Source organism: Equus asinus, chromosome 2 (assembly GCF_041296235.1).
Source record: "Equus asinus isolate D_3611 breed Donkey chromosome 2, EquAss-T2T_v2, whole genome shotgun sequence".
NCBI classification, from domain to species: domain Eukaryota; kingdom Metazoa; phylum Chordata; class Mammalia; order Perissodactyla; family Equidae; genus Equus; species Equus asinus.
Window position 1 is genome coordinate 93,434,038 of NC_091791.1, and position 21,140 is coordinate 93,455,177.

The 21,140-nt window shown below is 38.1% G+C and overlaps 1 protein-coding gene across 7 annotated transcripts in view; it reads right to left on the reverse strand.

Moving 5' to 3' along the window:
• The window catches only part of NRG3 (neuregulin 3), a 1,008,158-nt gene that overhangs the window by 236,040 nt on the left and 750,978 nt on the right, over positions 1–21,140 (reverse strand). The gene's annotated exons all lie outside the window — the stretch shown is intronic.

Below are 21,140 nucleotides of genomic sequence, written 5' to 3' on the forward strand. Positions count from 1 at the left end.
ACCTACAGATTGACTGTAGGCATAGCTTTTCCAAAATCCTTTCAACTATAAATGAAAGAATTTAGAATTGGATTATTTTAAACTGTGGTGTAACAGCTGCCTGTAGTCTCATGAAGATTCTCCAAAGTGTTATCAATAGTTTAAAAATAGATCACCAATTCCTTGGGGCTGGACCGGTGGTGCAGCAGTTGAGTTCATGTGCTCTGTTTTGGGGCCCAGCGTTTGCGGGTTCAGATCTTGGGCATGGACATATGCGCCACTCATCAAGCAATGCTGTGGTGGCGTCCCACATACAAAACAGAGGAAGATGGGCACAGATGTTAGCTCAGGGCCAATCTTCCTCAGCAAAAAGAGGAGGATTGGCAGTGGATGTTAGCTCAGGGCTAATCTTCCTAAAAAAAATTATATATATATATATATATATATATATCTCAATAATTTCACGGCTGAGGCAACCGTTGCTTATAATGTCACTTATCTTGCAGCTATGATGTTTCTTGCTAACAAAGTTGTATCATCTACAATCTTAAGAAAATGTAGGGATTTATTTTAAAAGTTTCCCTTTAGCAAGTTTGAATTCAAAAGTAGACAGAGGCCAATTCTTTCATCACAGGACTGCTATGATTTCACATGTGAATTTGAAAGCATCTGCTCAAATCCAGGAGGAGTACTATATTCTGTTAATATTTGAGCCCAAAAGACAGAAAGGGAAACAATGATTACAAGCCCGAGAAGGTAAAAATATATAACAAATGTGTGTTGACTCAACCACAAATTCTCCTCAATCATGTGTAGAACAGCAGGGACTCGTGTCCATCAGCCACCTGTGTACTTCACTGGTCAATTCTAGTATCAGGGTGAGAGCAACCCATTCATATGAAGTCACTTTAATCCCAATTATGGCAAATGCACTCGTGGACAATCACTAGTTGAGGAGCTCTCACGGCAGTCTGAGTAAATGTTTTGGTCTTTATAGAGATTTCTTCCCCTATTTGGTCAAGAGCTTCACCTTGGCCTCACTACCTCACTAACACAATTAAAACATGTAACCTGGCATGAAGGTACCACACAGCTTAGAGTGCAGGACAATATTATCTGGAACAGACATGAGAGCTGAAAAAGCCATTCTAACTAATTTAGGTTTGATTTTACTGCATCCAAAATAAAAAAAATAATCTCTTTTTAAGCTAAGAAGTAAATCCTCTTGCAGGAGAACTTCCTCATTTCAATATCACATTGGAAGGAGTGAAATAATAATTGCCCTTATCAAGAATAAAAGGATTAGGGGTAATAATGATGGGTTAATCAATTGAAATTGATTAAGAAAATGCTACCATATGAATTTCCTACTACGCACATAATCTATTATGACAAACATGAGATTCTAGTTTTCAAGGCAGTTAACCTGTTACACTGGAAAAGGCATGTCCTTTGGGTGCAGGATGACCCTCAATTCCGTCACTCAGAAGTGTGGCAGAGGTTTGTGACTGACCTCTCCGAGGTCTCAGGTGCTCATCTCTAAGTGAGATTATGGAGTCTTATTTAGTGTGTGCACCATGCACACACACAGACAGACACGCACAGACACATGTTGCCCCTATATCCTGTAAATATGTGTAATAATCAGAAAGTTTAGGCAGATAATTTAAGATCTAACATTAAAGTCAGAGGAGAATCAGGCTGTCTTCCCCCATGTCCCTAGTTAACTGAAAGTTCCCGTGACTCCCTTTGATATTTCCCAGCCAACAGCAGACCAGGATTTATTGTCACATCCACTCCCTATGATTCCTTCTTATTATTTTCACTTAAGATGTTACCAAGATGGAGAGATTAGCCAATCACAGACTGGGCAGATTCCTTCCTTTGTCTCCACTTGCTTGGAATTAGAAGAGTTATTGACTCACACATGCAGACTAGTCAACGGAAGAAGGGTAATGGCCATCCTTGTCAGCTCAGCAGGAAGTATAAAACTGAGCCAGAGTGAAACATTCTGAAGTCACTGGATGAGTCGGCTTGGGCTGCTATCACAAAGGATCACAGACTGGGTGGCTTAAACAAAAGAAAAGTATTTTCTCGCAGGTCCAGAGACTAGAAATCCAAGATCAAGGTGCCAGCAGAGTCTATGTCTAGAGAGGGCTCTCACTGGATTGCAGATGCTGCCGTCTCCCTGGAAACTCACATGGTGGAGAAAGAGAGAAATCATCTCTCTCTGCCTCTTCTTATAAGGCCACAAACCCTATCAGATTAGGACCCCACCCACATGACCTCATTTAACCTTAATTATCACCTAAAGACCCTACCTCCAGATACAATCATATTGGGGGTTAAGGCTTGAACATAGGCGTTTTGGGGAGACACAATTCAGTCCATAGTTGTGACCAAGCTGGAGAACTGATATGCATAGAATAGCAAAGACCAGAATTTGGATTCTCCTTTGTGTAGGGTTGCCCGATAAAACACGGGGCACCTAGTTACATTTGAATTTCAGATAAATGACAATTTTTCTTTTTGTCTAAGCCTGTTCCACATGCAATACTTGGGACATGCTTATGCTAAAAATGTATTCATTATTTATCTGAAATTCAAGTTTAACTGGTGTCCTTTCTTTTGTTCTCTAGCATACTTATATGAGAGTAAAAGAATCTAAATAGAGAAGTAAGAACCATCAACAGGAACACCTAGATTATAGTTAATGTATAATATTCTTCCTATAAGTATATCCTATTCTGATAAATTTAGCAATCTCTTGTTTTAAGGATAAGGAGGCTGGACACATTATTTTTACTTCCATCAACCACACAAGGGACATAATGAGCTCACAGAAACTGGAAAGGGAGAACATGAATTTCAATAGCTAGCTCTTAAATGGCCAATGCATTGAAAGGCTACTTCTAAAATGCGGTGAAGGTTGAATGAAGGAATGTTGTTTGTAAATGTTAGCTGCAGATTTGTGACTTGATTGTGCAGGTCACTAGCTACTACTTTGCATAAATTCTGAATAAACTGTAAGAGCATGCTGGCCAGCAGCCCAAGTGAGACTAAAGGAGGAAAGAGGGTCCATTCTTCCTGCTTCATTCTGCGTCTCACTTTTCTCAGGATCATTTTAATGCTGAGGCATTCACATGCTATTGAATTTGAAAAGCAGTGAACACAGATGTGTAACATCAGGCAATAATAACCTAAAATCAAAGACAAAACGTAAGAAGGGACTCTCCTGGAGGACTGTGATGTCCTTTCTGGAACTCACTGTTCTCAGAGGGAGACAATGAGAGAAGATGCTATCAACATGAAATCAAAGAGGTCAGCCTTGCTCCCTGCCTGGGTAGGGGGGGTGATTCCCCGAAGCCAAGCAGTACACAGCTTGAGAAGGAAGAGTGAAAGGAAAATAAATCTGAGAGAGAAATCATATTTAAAAGACATCTTTAAGATTGGCATTATAAAAGAGAGAGGGAGCTCATTAGCAAATGAACTGATAAAACCACCCACAGCATGCTTCAAAAAGAAGTGGTAATAATTATTGTCTCTCTAAGAAAGGGGACAGACTATCCACATGGTGTCATTCACAAATCTCTGTGCAGACATCACAGAGCAAGCAGCAAAAAGTCCCACAGCTTTCTGGTTTAATTAAGTGAAGAAAGCAAAAAAACACTTTTACAGTTCACACGCCTGGATCATAGAAGGTTCTACATGAAACATGATTTTTTTAAAAGCCATTTTAGAAACCCCTAGAGTTTGCAGAGCCCTCATTCAACAGCATAATTTTCCCTGCTTCTCCCAGGATATTGTACGATCAACTAACAGGGTGCAGCATTTCTGCCAGCTAAAGGAAGTGGGCAGCTTTGATCAGAATTCACAATAATATATCTCCCTTGTGTGATAAATGATTTACTGCTGAGGATAAATGGATATAATCTTTCATTATGTATGACATTCATCAGCAACAAGGAAGCTTTGGACTGAATGGAAAGTGATTTCGTATTAAAAGCCTCATGCAACTCAGACTGAGATGAAAGTGAGGTCTTGCCTTGGAAAAAAAAGAAAGGTACAGGCTCGTAGGTTTAAATGGATGCTCAGTCAAATATAATCATTACTCCAAGTTTGAAAATCTGTTAGGAGGAAACCGGTGAATTATGTGACTAGATCAACTGCAATTTTGCACAAAAGGCCCCATTTCTTAATCATACTATTCTACTTCCTTAAATGGGTCATTAAGACCAACTTTGAGAACTAAGAATAGTGGTAGAACCAGGGAGGGAGAAGAGAGAAGACACGGGTTGTGGTGTGAGGGACTTAAATTCCCATTGTCATAAAGTCAGTCCACCACATCTAATGAAGATAAATCAAGAAATAGAGGCTTAATATGTTGTTTAGAAATATAAAGTTAACAGCCAGGAAATACCAAACAAAAAGGATTTAATAAGCTTGCCTGCATGTTTGGGGAGAGGGTGTAAGTTTGGGGAATTGGGAATGAGGGAGTTGGTGCGGAAGGATAAGACCAAGGCTGGTGGCTTTTCATTATAAGCACGTTTGTATTTTTTATTTGTTTTTTTAAATATACTCTTAGATGATGAAGGAATTTAAGTACAGCAAATCATTTAATGTTTAAAATGATTCAAGTTGTTTGCTTTGTTGATTCTTTATGACCCAGATACAATATCACATCTTCATTTGGTTTTCAGTAACAGGAATTCTCCAATACACAGTAGTATATCTTAGAAACAAAAAAAAAGATATAACATAAAAGACAATGTGAAGAGATGAGAAAGCGAGCCACAGACTGGGAGAAAATATCTGTAAAAGACACATTTGATGACATCGGATGACGGACTGTTATTTAAATATACAAAACACTTAATATTCAGCAATAAGAAAACAAACAAACCAATTAAATAATGGTCCAAAGACCTTAACAGACACCTCATCAAAGAAGATATACAGATGGTTAATAAGCATATGAAGAGATGTTCCACATCAAATGTCATCAGGGAAATGCAAACTAAAGCAACAACGAGATACCACTGCACACTTACTAGAATGGTCAAAATCCAAAACACTGACAACACCAAATGCTGGTGAGGGTATGGAGCAAGAGTAACTCTTGTTCATTGCTTTTGCAATGCAAAATGGGACAGCCACGTTGGAAGACAGTTTGGCAGTTTCTTCCAAGATTAAACATACCCATCATATAATGCCAAAATCATGCTCCTTGCTATTTACCCAAAGAAGTTGAAAACTTATGTTCACACAACTACCTGAAGATGGATGTTTATAGTAGCTCTATTCATAATTGCCACAACTTGGAAGTAACCACCTTCAGTAGGTGAATGGATAAACTGTGGTACATTCAGACAATGGAATATTACTCAGTGCTAAAACAAAATGAGCTATAAAGCCATGAAAAGACCTGGAGGAAACTGAAATGCATATTACCAAGTGAAAGAAGTCAATCTGAAAAAGCTGCATGCTGTATGATTCTAACTATACGACACTATAGAAAAGGAAAAAACTATGGAGACAGTGAAAAGATTAGTGGTTGCCAGGGGTTGGAGTGGCGAGAGATGAACAGGAAGAGCACGGAGGGTTTTTAAGGCAGTGAAAATACTATGCATGATACCATAATGATGGACATATGCCATTACACATATGTCCAAACCCATAAAATGTACACCACCAAGAGCGAACCCTAAGGTAAACTATGGACTCTGGGTGATTATGATGTGTCAATGTAGGTTCATCAATTATGTACACTTACGTACACAAATGTACCACTGTGGTGGGAGATGCTATTAATGAGGGAGGCTGTGGGTGTGTGGGGGCAGGGAGTACATGGGAAATCTCTGTATCTTCCCCTCAGTTTTGCTGTGAACCTAACACTGCTCTAAGAAAATAAAGTCTTAAAAAAAAATATATTTAACATCCAAATTAAACTATCTACATATATATTTTGACCCAAATCTAAATGTTTTCTGATACTGTAGACTTGAGTTAGAAGTGAGAAGAAACCACAGGACAAACCAGTTAGGAGTTAGAAGAAACCACACAGTGTTTGTTCCGACCTCCTCCTTTTGTGGAGGGTAATATTATAAAACAAAGATGGGGGACTTGCCTAAGATATCAAAGGGCATAAGAGGCAGAGGAAGAATTATAGTCCATGAGTTCTGTTTCTAAGTCCACTGCTCTTTGCTCTCACATTTCTTCTTAAAAAGCAAAGACATTCCTAAATCCATGTCATCCATGATGCCAAAATTTGCAAGTCTTTCTAGTGAAAGCATATGTTCTATCGGAGATCAAGCAGCACAACTCAACTGGCTGGAGTCCTGGTAACCAACTGAGGTCAAAAAGAGGTGGCGATGTCAGAGGTACTAGCTCGGACAAGACCGGATAGTGAAACATATTCTAAACCTGAATGTTGTAGGAAAACAGAAAATCACACAAAAGCATGGGTAAGGATGTGAAGCTAGAGAAGGAACATAAGGAAGATTCTTTCTGATGGTGATATGGATACCATTCTTGACCTTTAATGAAAACAAAGGAGAATGCATCCTGGGACAAGTAAATTGACAAAAATTAAGTAGGTATCCATAGACGGTAATTCAAAATACAGTTCAAAGGAATGTTATTTAACTGGAGCGTTTGGCAAGCTGAAATGGAAACTCAGAAAGTGAACAGCGACTTGAAATCAATAAAACATGGTGATTATTTTCTAAAAGCAAAAAAAAAAAAAAAGACAGATTCAGTTAATCAATTAATGGCTGATATATCTGATATTCCTACATGTGTCTTACCTAGGAATAAATCAATGATAAAGTGCTATCGGAAAGTCCTTCTACATCTTGCAGTGTAATAATGAAGACAAATCTAGCCTCCTTCAGGACCTCTGCTACTCGAAGCACAGTGCTAAGAGCTTTACAAAGGTTAGACACAGTAATTCTCATGAAAGAGATAAAAAAGGAGATAAAAAATGGATAAAAATGGTTATCACTATTTTATAGATAAGTAGATTGACTTTGAGGGAAATTAACATCTGTGTCCCAGGCCACAGGCAGAGCACGTATTAGAACCTGAATTTGACATCAAGTTAAACCGACCCTGGAGATCATGTTTGTTTCTCTATCTCATGTTGTTCTTGACTGTTCAAATTGTGTTATGTATATTTTTAAAGTGCTCTATTTCATTATTAACTACCTTTTTAGGAAGAGAGAGCCTATCAGTTTACACTTACTGTACAGATAAAGATAAAAGTGAAAGGAAGAGTTTAATGATTTGCCCACAGTTATATAAAGGGATAATTCGACTAATCGGAAAATGCCTAAAAGAGAAATATAATGATATTTAATACGGTTTTAGACTTAACAGTATGTTATCATATTAACCTCTCAATTCATAGGCTCATTCAAAATTAAATATACTGAGAAAGAAAGAGGTGGTATATCTGGAAACAGAAACCTCTTTAAATATTCAAAAGGAGAAAATTTAATAGACAACTAATTGTACAGGTGAAGACAGGGTGAGAAGCTACACAGAGGATGATAGGTAACAGAGGAACTGGCAGCAACATGAAATCTCTTTCAGTCCTAGGTGGGAGGGACAAAGGGAGAAGTCCAAGTCAAGGAAACCAGGGTAAAGCTAGTGGGTCTATCAAACAGGGGCTGGAACCCTAAATGAACCTAGGTGCTGCTGGAAATGAGCCAAAACAGAGAAAGAAAGCAGGGAGTGTCAGAAATGGAGTCCTCCTTCCAATTTAGTGCTTCCTATTGGCCAATTCCACTCAGAAGCCATTGGTCAAGAGAGCCTGGGAAATGCGGTTTCTTGAGGTGGAGAAGAGAACAGAAGAAAGACTGGGGTATGCATCTAAGAGTAAACAGGTAACTGATCAGCAGGGTTGGTCATATACCCCATATGGCACCCACAATAAGGTACATATCTATATCTATATAACATAAACACCCGTGTGTGTCTGAAGAAGTCTCTTTTCTCCAATCTTTATAGATAATAGACATCTTAGCAAACATAAAAACTATAATAGAAAGGCTTTGCATCAGTCTTCATTAGGAATCTTCACTACTCCTTCCAATCCACACCCACCTCCACTACATACACTCACATGCATGTACCTGTGCAAACACAGGCACAAATACTTGCATTCGCGCTCTGCTCACAGCGCCTTGGGGAAAGTAATTTATCTCTCTGGGCACTGGTTTCCTCCTTTGCCAATGGGCTAATCGGCTTGGCCCACTGCACAAAAGAGAACTGTGCCTACTAATTGCTTAAAGCTCATAAACTCTTTTGAAGATGAAAAGCTCTAGTTTTCTCATTCTGTCCTTTGGCTTCAAATTAAAAAAGCTACATTATACAAAGGTTTCTGAGGGATCTATTACCAGACCTCTATCTAAAAAAATCGCAGCACAATTACAACTTTAATGACCTACTCTAAAACTTCCTAAGGCTACAACATAATTAGTCCATTTTAAAATTAGTACTTTTTAAAAAATCATTTCTCAGAAGTAAATAAGAAGTGACTGGGGCTCCCGGAAGTAATCTACATTATTTGATACAGAAAGGGAGAAATCATATTTATCAAGTGCCTACAATTTTCCATATTCTGTGCTAGACACTTTACATAATTATCTATATATTCCACCCACTATTTTTAAGTTAGCATTGTTTTATTTGTTGCTTTTAAAGGTGAAAAACAGAGGTATTGAATGATTAAGTAATTTGATCAAATCAAAAGCGAATAAGGTTTGAAGTTGTGATTTGTATCCAGGGCTTTTTGCCAATGACTCTTTATTGCTGAACATTGGAAAGCTTTTAAATTGCTTTTCCTCTGCCCACAGCTGTCAACTCGAATATTAGAACCTTTAGCGTCAATAGTAACTTTTGCTATGAACAGAAAGTAGACTTTGAACAGTGAAGGGGAAACAATCAGAATCAAGAAGATGACTGTCCTGTTCTTGGTATATAGAAACCACACCCAGAATAGAAGGTTTACTTGTAGAAGTCACCTTTAATAGGGACACTGAAAATCAATTATTTAGACAGACATGGTAGTGATTGGCAGAACTGAAGACAGTCTCCTTTGAGATGAAGAGAGTGTGGTGGTTGGAATCACATAGCTGATGGCTACCATGGGATTCTGGGTTTGTTCTTGTTCTGTGAGGCCCTGATATGGAGAAAGACCTACAGCGAGTGGGAGTGGACAGAACTGAGACGTTGGCTCACTAAAAGGAAGGACTTTTTAACAGATTTGTACAGAAATGGAATGTTATCTGTTACAGCAGGGACCTGAGAATCACTTGGCTGAAAAATTCAGTATTCCTGTATACTCAAATAACTCAAGACCTGTGCTGTTTGGAGATTGTGTAAGAGCTTCCTCGTATGCATGATTCAGTATCTTTCTACAAACCAATGATATCGGCTGAGAAGCGGGAAGAAGCAGACAATGTCAACACATTTGCGTACAGAGCACTCCAGCCTTAAAAACCATGATCTGTGTTCAGTATGAGAAGTTATTTACATAATACAAGCTCCTGGTTCAGGATCACATCTCAGATGGACCAAAATGCTTCTAGACGTAAAACGTACTCAATTTTAGTATGCCTCTACATTTTCTAAGTTATCATATTTTTTCTTTATTTTGATTATTGCCGCTCTACCGTTTGGTTTCTTTGTGAATAATTTTGAGAGGATTTAGTCTTAAATTTAGCCTACTTTAACCAATGAAAGAACTAGTAAAATACAAGTTTTAATTTTAAAATATGTGATTCCATACTAATAAATGTATTTTCTTGAATTAAGTGGAAACCATTTCCCTGAATAAAAATGATTTTTAAACATATTTGCTTTAATATTTCACGATTTTGAGCATCTATATTCCAGTGATCAAAGTATTTGAATTTACTGTTACTGAATAATTTATTTTGGAGACCAGCCCACCAGTTGTTCTCTATGGATCCTTTAAAGATTTTATTTTTTCCTTTTTCTCCCCAAAGCCCCCCGGTACATAGTTGTATATTCCTCCTTGTGGGTCCTTCTAGTTGTGGCATGTGGGACGCTGCCTCGGCGTGGTTTGATGAGCAGTGCCATGTCCGCGCCCAGGATTCGAACCAACGAAACACTGGGCCGCCTGCAGCAGAGCGCACAGACTTAACCACTTGGCCACGGGGCCAGCCCCTCTATGGATCCTTTAAATTATATATAAACACCTTTGCAATCAGTGGTAATCAGTTTCCACCTTAATTTGCATCCCAAGATATTATTAGACTGGGGACAGATGGACAGTGTTGGAGTCTCTGGGGCCTGTGATTTCTTTCTTTCCTCAATAATTACAAGTATCTGTCATGAAATGAATCAGGGCTCCATTTTCATTTGGACAAAGAAGAGTTCACTTTATCAGGTGTCACTACAGCTAACTTCAGTTTTAGTTATTATCAGCAGAACTCTGCATCCGCTATATCTAAACCCCTCTCATAGGACTTCTACAGGGCGACCAGTCATCTAGAAGTGTGTGTGTTGAGTCTCGGTACCAATGCTTTTGTGAAGAAGGCTATAAGAGATCTCTCTTTCTCTCTGAGGTTTCCATCTGCCTGAAAAGATTACTACTCGGAGATATGTGGAGATATGTGCGTGTGTTTGGTATGAGTACAAACAATTGATTTTGTGTGAAAGTGTATTTCTATATATGATGTGTATGTGTGTATATACATATACACACATATATATACACACACACGCACACATATGCTTAATACCACCTCCATTTACAAATTTACCTTAACACTAAATACCTAAAATATTCTCTATTCACCTTGAAGTCTTCCTGCAGTTGTTTACTATATCATCATCTTGCCAATTAGTTAGGTTCTTGTACTATTTCTACAGAATTGCGTTCATACCAAAACAATCTCAAGTTCACTTTCCAATGACACAGTCTCCCCTTTATGTCAAAGACTTGACGTAATTCTTTAAAAATGATAATAATAACTAACAGTAACTGAGCATTTTGAATGTCAATGGCACTAAGATATGCATTGTATATATATTATCTTTAAGCCTCTGCCTTAAGATGTTGCCATTTTGATTCTCATTTATTTGTTGATGAAACTGAGGCTCAAATGTTTAAAAATGTATATGGAGATAACAGCTAGAAAAAAGATAACAGCAAAGATAAAACCCACCACTGAGAAAGGTAATACATTTTCTGTCCCTATGACATTCAAGCAGAGGAGGGATGACAACTCGTCAGGGATGCCACCAAAAGGAGTTGAGATTCACACCCACGTCTTTTAAATCTGCCCTCTTTACCTTGAACCCTACTCAAAAAATTTTGTTTCACTATTTAGAAGCTAAATATTGGTGATGATGGAGGTGGGGGTTACAAAATGAGCTTCTCCAGTCTACTGATTATTCAGAAAATAAAAGTTGAACATTTGTAGTAAAAGGGCTAAATTTATTTTTCATCTTTGATGTTCTAGAATACCCAGTCTGAAATATTATAAAGCATCAATAGGTGTTTAATAATCAAGAGATGTGGACATTTCTCTGTATCATGTTAGTGAGCCACAGATTTGGTTGGCAGGAAAAAATTTATTTAAATATACTTAAGAGTCAGCAATTTAAATAAGAACTGTATGCATTGCTGATTAAAAAAACTCTTCTCTGGGGCTGGCCCCCTGGCCGAGTGGTTAAGTTCGCGCGCTCCACTGAGGCCGCCCAGTGTTTCATTGGTTCAAATCCTGGGTGCGCACATGGCACCACTCATCAAGCCATGCTGAGGCAGCATCCCACATGCCACACCTAGAAGGACCCACAACTAAAAATACACAACTATGTACCGGGGTGCTTTGGGAGAAAAAGGAAAAATAAAGTCTTTAAAAAAAAAACCAAAAAAACTCTTCTCTGATATACCACGGTTTTCTTCTTGTTAGACTGCTAGGGACAGACATCAATCTGTGCTTATACTTGGCAATTTTCTCATCTTGGGTGAAAAACTGATCTATCAATTAGGGCATGAGCCATTCTATATCCAGGGAGAATCAAAAGTAATCACAGTTAAACTGAAAAGGGTGAAACACATCTTTATATAGGATAAATATTTGATGTATACCAGGAGAAAAAAGTCCTTCTTGGCTTTTTAGGAATAAACATAAATGCAAAAAAAAATAACGAAGCACGAGGTGTGGTTACTTCTACAATGTGCTTCTCTTTTTCCCTGAAACACAAGTGGCTCACAGCAAGTACCTCATGTGGGAAGGAAAGTTCACTTTGTGGGAGGAACATCCCTGTCGATTTTCAGGGGGAAAAAAAAAAAAGAGAGAGAGAGTTGAAACGACTACTATTTTTCAGAGGCAAGAATCCAGAGGCAGAATAATAAAGAAATCTAAACCATGGCAAATCTTCCATAGCCATGTTCATTTCAATACTGGAGAGATAGAATTGGTTTGGCACAGAGACTCAGGTTTAACACTAGCTAGTTTTAAAATAGAGTTTAGTTTTTCACAGGGAAGTCCATAGAGGTCCCTAATTCTTTACTAACGCTTCCTAAGAAGCCCCAGGCCCCAAGTACAGACTCCATAAATTCTCTGCATTAATATTCCTGTGGATACACTCAGTGCTTCTCATACCCAGTCCAGTGGGAGGACAGTCTGGTATCTTTACATAAGGTTCCTCATTCAAGAGAAATACTCAGAGTCAGAAGCATTGTCCCCTTGAATGGCTCCAAGATCATGTCAGTTTCTCAGGCTAAGTGCTTTGGCAGCATCCTTGACTCCCCTCCTCTCTCTCACCCCTTGTCCAACAGCAAGAAATGCCCTAGGCTCTGCCTTGAACTCTATGTGAATCCTACCACTTCTCCCCACCACCACCCCTCCAACTCTCCCCTAGATTACTGAAATAGCCCTTTTCCTGGTCTCTGTGGTTTTGTCGTGGCTCTTTAATGTCTACTTTCAACACAAAGTTCAGATAATCCTCTTAAACCATAAGTCACATTATCTTACTCCTCAGAGCAACTCCCCACATGGTGAAAATGAAAGACAGAGTCTTTTTAATGACAGTAAGGTCCTCTTGTCACCCCTCTAACCTGTCTGTTATAATTCTTCCCCAAAACGCCACTGCAGCCGAAACAGCTCCCTTGAAGTTTGTAAAACACATGAAGAACACTCTCATCTTCCCTCGGCCTGGGTTGCTCTTCCAGGCATCTTCATGGCAAACTCCCTTCTGTCCTCAACACTTGGCTCTCATAGCACCTTCTTAGGGAGCCCTCACCTGGTCACTGTCACCTGCCTCCCACGCCCAGCCCCAGCCTCTCTACTCCCGCCATCTTGGTTCTCAAAGTGTGCTCTTCTGCAGCAACAGCATCTCCTGAGAACTTATTATGTGATACAAATTGTCTGCATCCAGCTCGCATCTACTGATGCAGAAACTCTGGGTTAGGGAATAGCAATCCGTGTTTTTTCCTGCCCTGCAGGTGTTTCTGATGCACACTAAGGTTGGAGACTCACTGTCCTATGGGAACAATATCACTTAACGGGAAAATGCTAGAAGCTTTCCTTTTCAACTCAGACTTAACAAGGATGCCTGCACTTAATATTTCAATTAGACAGTTTCCTAGTGTTTTAGCCAGCAAAATATAAAAAGAAAAGTAAATACTGTTTAATGAAATACACCAATTTATTTTTCCAAGACATTATAATCTTTATAAAAAATAAAACTCTCAAAATTAATAATAAATTTCATTAATCTTGTTTGATAGAACACAGTATATAAAATCCTTGTTTTCTATATCGCACAAGCAAATATTTTAAACAGGGAATTTTTAAAAAAAGAAATTCCATTCAAATGGCAACTAAAATTATAAACAACCATGGAATAAACCTAACCAATGTTGCATAAGATCCTTTTGGAGATAATTATAAAATTTCACGAAGAATCTAAAAAAAATATTTGCCGAGAGAAATATGAAAGCATATCATTTTCTTGAATGGAAAAAGCAACATTGTAAACTGGCAATTCTCCCCAATTTATCTACAAGTTGAATGCAGTTTCCCTGTGTGAGTGGTATGTGTGTGCATGTATGTGTGCAAATGTGTATGATCCAAAGAATTAGATAGAATATTAAAGTGTGAAACTAACAGATTAGTAAATAAATAAGTAAAACATAGAAGACATACAAGGTGAGGGGCGTTTGCCATAGAAGATAGAAAGACTCTTAGTAAAGACTGTGTGAAATTGTCATGTGATAAACAGACCACTGGTAAGGAATAGAGAGAATAGAAACTGACTCCCATATACATGGACATTAGTATAATACATAGGTAACATTAGAAGAAGTCAGAAGAGAGAGGAAAAGCCATACAGAAAGGGTTGTAGAGCCATTGATCATACACATGGAATAAAGAACTAAATTATGGGTTTACCACATACACACACAGATACACCCCTCCCCCGCCCGACAGAGAGACATAAATCCAGATGTATTACATATTTAAATGTGAAAAACAAATCTTTAAATATTTAGCAAAAACTATAGAAGGAAGATATCTTTTATGGAATGATTTATCAACTAAGATACACAGGAAAATAATACTCAATTAAAAACAAATCAATTTGATCTCTTGAGGTAAAAAACAAAAGGAAATGCTTCTGCACAATTAAAAATCACCAAAGCAAAGTTTAAACAGAAAGTCAAAGATAGCAAGATCATTGCAAAGCATATAACCGAAAAGCTTTACTCTTATATATGTGTAAGTAATTTTAAAAATCAGTAACAAAGGAAAAAATATATGAACACGTTAAAAAGATTAACATATAACAAAAGAAGAAATCCAAATGACTTGCTCCCCAAAAAACAACAGAAAGAAAATAATGAAACAAAAAATAAGAAAGCATATTCTCTAATAGTGAAGTTAAGACTAAAATGAGATGGCAGTTTATGCCCAAGAATAGGTGCAAAAATAAATTCTAAATCTTGACAAATTGTGGAGAATAGTGTGTACATTGGCATAATGATTTTGCAGAACCATCTCAAATAATATTCAATGGCATGTTTCCCATGACCCAGAAGCTCCATTTCTTGCCTTGCTATTTGCCCACAAAGGAACTGTCACACTTGAGCAGAAGATAGGTGCAAGAATGTTAATGGCAGCATTTATTTTAATGGTGAAAACTGGAAGCAGCCAAAATGGCAATAAAATGGATATATATAAATAAACATAGTTTGTTCAAAAATATAAGGAAACATAAGGCTGGAGTAAATGTGAAAGGACTACTTCTAGGTCAAGATGCACAGAGCTCGTGCTTCAGAAATCCTTCTGCTTGAAATAATTATTTATAACAGGAAAAATATAAAAAGAAAAATCTAAAAGCAGATTCTGGTCTTCTAAACAGAAAGGAACAGAAACCAGAAGCATGAGTGGTCCTGCAACCGTGGACTTGCCAAGGCTCCGGATCCAGGGCAGACGCTGGGCTGGGAGCCTTTGACTTCAGCTCCTTCAGGAAAAGAGGATTAAAAGTGATCTCATGGAATCGAGGAACAGAGTCAGGCTCCCTGTTTGGAACCTTTCCTTCCAAAGAAAAGTGGCTTAAAAAACTGCTGCTGAGAGAAAAAACAAACAAACAAACAAACAAATGCCTGGGTTTGTAGATTTAGAGCAGCGCTACCCAACACAGCTGTCTGCAGTGATGGGAAGCAGCCGTCCATCACAGTGGCCATTAGACACGAACAGCTAGTGTGGCTGGGAAACTGCATTTTAAATTTGATCTAATTTAGTTGATTGCAAATTAAATTTCAACAGCCACAAGTGACCGGCGGCTATCTGATTGAACGGTGCTGCTCTGCATAACCAGAAGGCCTAGGTAGAACAGAGCAGGTGCACACGGAATTTGTGAGCTGATGACAGACTTCTGCTGGTTTGGGGACTGAATCTTCCTGTCCCCAGTATCACCACATCATAAAACCCAGTTCTAGGTTGCCTGAATCCAGGGGTCTGAGAGGCCAATTGCCCACAGCAATACAGGGATAGATGGACATCAAGGAAAGTAAGCACGGGGAGGAGAGAAAGAAGGCAGGAAGAGAGAGAGAAAAGGAAAACAAACAAAATCCTCTCATTAAAAGGAGACTGGAATCAAATATTGAAAATACAGGAAGAAAGTGAACCCTATAAAAGACAGTCAAGAAAATTCACTCCAGAAAAAGTTAATTTTACAGAACCGTTTGATAAATGTTTTGAAAGATGTTTAAAATGCTCAATAAGATAAATTAAATATTAAATTAAAAACTGAAATAGCATAAAACAACAGCAATCCCCCTGCCCCTAGCAAAGAAACCTCTGGTCTTACAAAAAAGAATCAATGTGAAATCATGGAAATAAAAAAATATATATGATACAGTGTAAGTTAGATATCACCTCACTTCTGTCAGAATGGCTATAGTTAACAAGACAAGAAATAACAAGTGTTGGCGAGGATGTGGAGAGAAGGGAACCCTCATACACTGCTGGTGAGAATGCAACCTGGTACAGCCACTATGGAAAACAGTACGGAGACTCCTAAAAAAATTGAGAATAGAAATACTATAGAATCCATCAATTCCACTTACGAGATTTATCCAAAGAATATCAAAACACGAATACAAAAAGATATTTGCAGCCCTATGTTCATTGCAGTATTACTCATAATAGCCAAGACTTGGAAATAACCTAAATGCCCATCAACAGATGGATAGATAAAGATGTGTATATATATATATCTATATATATACACATAATGGAATACTACTCAGCCATAAAAAAATAATATCTTGCCATTTGCAACATGGATGGACCTTGAGTGTATTATGCTAAGCAATGCAAGTCAGAGGGAGAATGTCAAATATTGTATGATCTCACTCATCAACAGAAGATAAAAACAACAACAAACAAGCACATAGAGATAGAGACTGGATTGGTGGCTGGGGAGGGGGGTGGGAGGATGGTGAAAGGGTGATTGGGCACATGCGGGTGGTGATGGATGGTAATTAGTCTGTTGGGTGGTGAACATGATGTAGTCTACACAGAAATCAAAATATAATTATGTACACCTGAAATTTATATAATGTTATAAACCGATGTTACTGCAATAAAAATAAATAAATAAATAAAAGAAGTTTGGTGGCCAGCCAGGTGGCACAGTGGTTAAGTTCATGCACTGCTTCAGAGACCTGGGGTTCACAGGTTCAGATGCCAGGTGTGGACCTATGCACTGCTCATTAAGCCATGCTGTGGCAGCATCCCACATACAAAATAGAGGAAGACTGGCAACAGATGTTACCGCAGGGCCAATCTTCCTCACCTGAAAAAAAAAAGAAGTTTGGCAGGAAAAAAGCTCATTAGATGGGATAAACATAACTGGATACAATTAAAAGAACGAATCAGTGAATTGAAGGATGGTCTTTGGAAACTCATCCAGAAAGAAATCCAGAGGGACAAAGGGACAAATTACACAAAACACGTAGGATTGATAGAGAGGCTGCAGCATATGCTTGACAAAAGTCCCAGAAAAAAAGGATAGAGGAAATGACAAAACAACAGTATTGGAAAAAATAAATGCTGAGGATTATCACTATCAAAAAAAGACAGAAGTTCTCCCATCAAAAAACAGACTTAAAGTAGCCAAAATACATAACTTCTAAAATAAATCAGTCCATTGCTAGACATATTATAGTAAAATTGAAGATCCTCAAGGATAAGGAGAAAAATCTCAAAACCAGCCAGCAGTTGCATTAAGAGAAAAATTCATGGGATATGAAATCCTGAATTCATTACAATGGCTACTTTGAGAAAGGATTGAAGTGAAAGGAAAATTTTCAAAAAGCTCTCCATCATTTCTTTTGTTTTATTTCATAAAAATAACGTGAAGTTAAAATGTAAATAATGATAGGTGAAACTGAGCAGTGGCTGCAAAGATGTTCATTATGTTTTCTAGAATAGATCGTATTTTTTTAACTGCTCAAATTTACATTTCTACTCTTTGATTGGGTGTTCAGAATAAAATATTCAGAAATAAATGAACCTGACATACACATATCATATCTAAATGGTAAGATTTATACAGCATGATGTTGCATGGAAAATATAAAGAAAGTAAGTTTGCACGGCACCTCTGAGCAGAGCACCAGCCCTGCATGTGGGCAAAAATGTTAATACTTGTCCAGAATGAAGATTCACAAGGAAGGAAAGCAGCTTACACAGTGAAGGAAGAAAGTGTTCAAGGGGCTTTAGCTTTTTCTATAATAATTTATTTCTTAAAAATACAGTATTATGGATATTTACAAAGAATGACTCCCTTTTGGAGACATAATCAAGAAAATCATGGAAACATTACATAAAATGATTTAAATCCAAAAATGCCAACTAGGCAATCTTATCGCAAACCTTTTCAAGTTTCACATGTCCCCCTGGAGATTTTAATGTGCCATTATGGGGAGGCATGCCTTCTGTTGCCCTGACTGCCCACTGGCAGCATTGAACGTTGGTACTCTGAAATACTATAGCTGAAGAAATTGTCTCAAATCCCTAAGATAAACCTCCATGCAAAATGTTGAGAACAACAGCTGTAGATTGAGAGAAAAAGAAAATAGAGAGGATGGTGGCGCAGGGCTGGGGGTGGAGGGCTTAAGGGCCAGTTGAGCGCTCTCCCAGTGGCTCCATGTTCACATGTGGAACTCCAAAGGGTCCAAAATTCTAATTATGAACTTGGCCTTCTAGATCATTTATCGAGGTAGGATGATAAACATTTTATTTAATAGCTTTCAGCTTGAATGACTTTCAAGTGTTTTAATATATGATATATTGCCTTCTATTGTTGCCCTGGGCTGGTTCTCAAAAAAAAACCTGAGCAAAACAAGATACGAGCTCCATAAAAATGGTGGTTTGAGTGTCAACTGACAGCCTAAATCTAGCAAAGGTGAATGGAAATGTCACAGGCAACCTTGGGGCCCCGTCATGCCAAAGCCAATATAATACAGACTTCAACCTAGGGTGGATCATTTGGATAGGTTTCCTCACAGGGCAAAGGGGCAGTGTCTCCAGAGAGCCTCTGATCAAGATCCTTGCTATTCAGAGCAAGGTCCAAGAACCAGCAGCGTCAGCCTTACCTGGCATAAAATGCAGACTCTCACCCCAGATCTTCTAACCAGACTCTGCCCTTGAAAAAATTCCACAGGTGATCTGTGTGCTTGTAGAGGTTGAGAAGCACCAGCAGGAAGAGCTTGTCATGTATTTATTGATCCCGAAATTCAAATACCACAGAACCTGCCTTTCCTTTTCCTAAAGTTTTCTCCTCTCTGTGAATTATGGTTTCCTCTACTCTTGTTTTGCCAACAAACTAATTTGATATGCATTACATTTTTCAGGATTTTCAAAGGATTGCCACCCCTACTTATTTGTGAGCAGTATTATTGATATATTCTTATTTTTGTATTATTTCTATCATTCAGTAAATTGGATGGGATTGGCACAGGATAGATGCATGTGCTCAACCTGACTTCTTGATGTAACAGTCTCAGGACATTCTTTATAAAGAAGATTTTAACCAACTATACAGTTGAATTACGAGTTGAATAAGGCCTCAAATATCAATAGTTTAAAATATTAGCATGAATGATCCTTTAGGAACGAACAAGTTAGGTTGTAACACCACTGAGACTAACTATGAAGCAACATTTATAAAACCTTGGAAGATGAGGTGGTTGGTCAAGTATTCTGATTTCAAAGAGAGGAAAACAGACTTGCATAAGTAAAACCAGGAGTGTCGTTATATAAAACTATAAAGATTGAATACAAAGTTCCTTCATAGACTGCAATAATAAGACAAGCCAAACTGATACAATTTTCTCTTTCCGTAGCATTATTAGGCTAGAAAACGTGAAGAATGACATAGACAGAGTGCTTCTTGATTTTTAGCAGAGCATATGATGTCCTTGTGGGCAAGAATGTGATACCATCTGGATTTATAGATTTATAGTTAGTATAACATTAACTGTCCACAAAGTGCTGACTGATATCAAGTTGGACGGGAGCCTTGAGCATCACACCATAGGCCTTGCCCTTGCACTTGTCCTTCAAAACATTTATATTACTGACTGGGATAAAGAACCGGATGATGTGTGTGGGTCTTTTGGGGGAATAAGGGGGGTTGACATGAAAGCAATCTGAGAGGAAGAGCTAACATGATGGAGAATTATCTACTCAAGCTTCAAACGTATTTTCAGAAGCACAGAGTCAGAAAGGAAGGATCAAAGGATAATGGTTGAAATTTCATAGGGATATTTTTTACAACAGCATGTTAAATTAGAAAAACTCAATTGTGCAAAGGTAGGATATAGGACTCTTTTTGGGTAGAATTTTGTATGAATAAAGTGTTGGGGTATGTTTGGCATCACAGGACATGCAAATCATTGAAGTTTTAAAACAATTTTTCAAACGCAGTTCAGTTGGTGTTAAGATAAACATGCTTCACTGATTAATGATGGCATATGAATAAAGTCACTGTGAATTGATTAACAAGCCATTGGAAGCCTCAACAGAAATCTGATGTTCAGAGTAGAAAGAAGGTCACTGGCAGTCCTAATCTCCTTATGAAGACTCAGTGTGACAAATGCGTGTTTTCACCAGAACATTCAGGCATCGTTCAGGGAACCTCTAAGCTCAGGCAGCGAGGCCAGTTGCCTCCTCCCAGGAACCTACTAATTTCTTAAGAATATATTGAAGCAAGACTTTTGACAAGAAATTAACAATAAAATCCCCAGAAGTTCCCAATAAGGAGTTGAATCTAAGCCACAAAAGGGTGCTGGTCACATGGTACTTCCTTAATGACTGCTTAGGACAGACAGGACCCAAAACACAATGCTCACCACCATGTGTGGTTGGTGCGGACATATTATTTCTGCAGTGGGTGAGTAAAGGGTTGGAATAAACTGCCATTCTTCCTAAGAGTGATTCGAGAGTTCCTTGAATTCTATCAGTGACACCCAAGTTGGGGTCAACGAGTAGAAATTTGGAAAAAACTGAGTCAAACAAAATTAAACAGCTATGTTTACTACAAAATTTCTTAGTCTTTAATCCATCAAAGTATATTGTGAATTTCTAAGGAGAAATATGAAACAC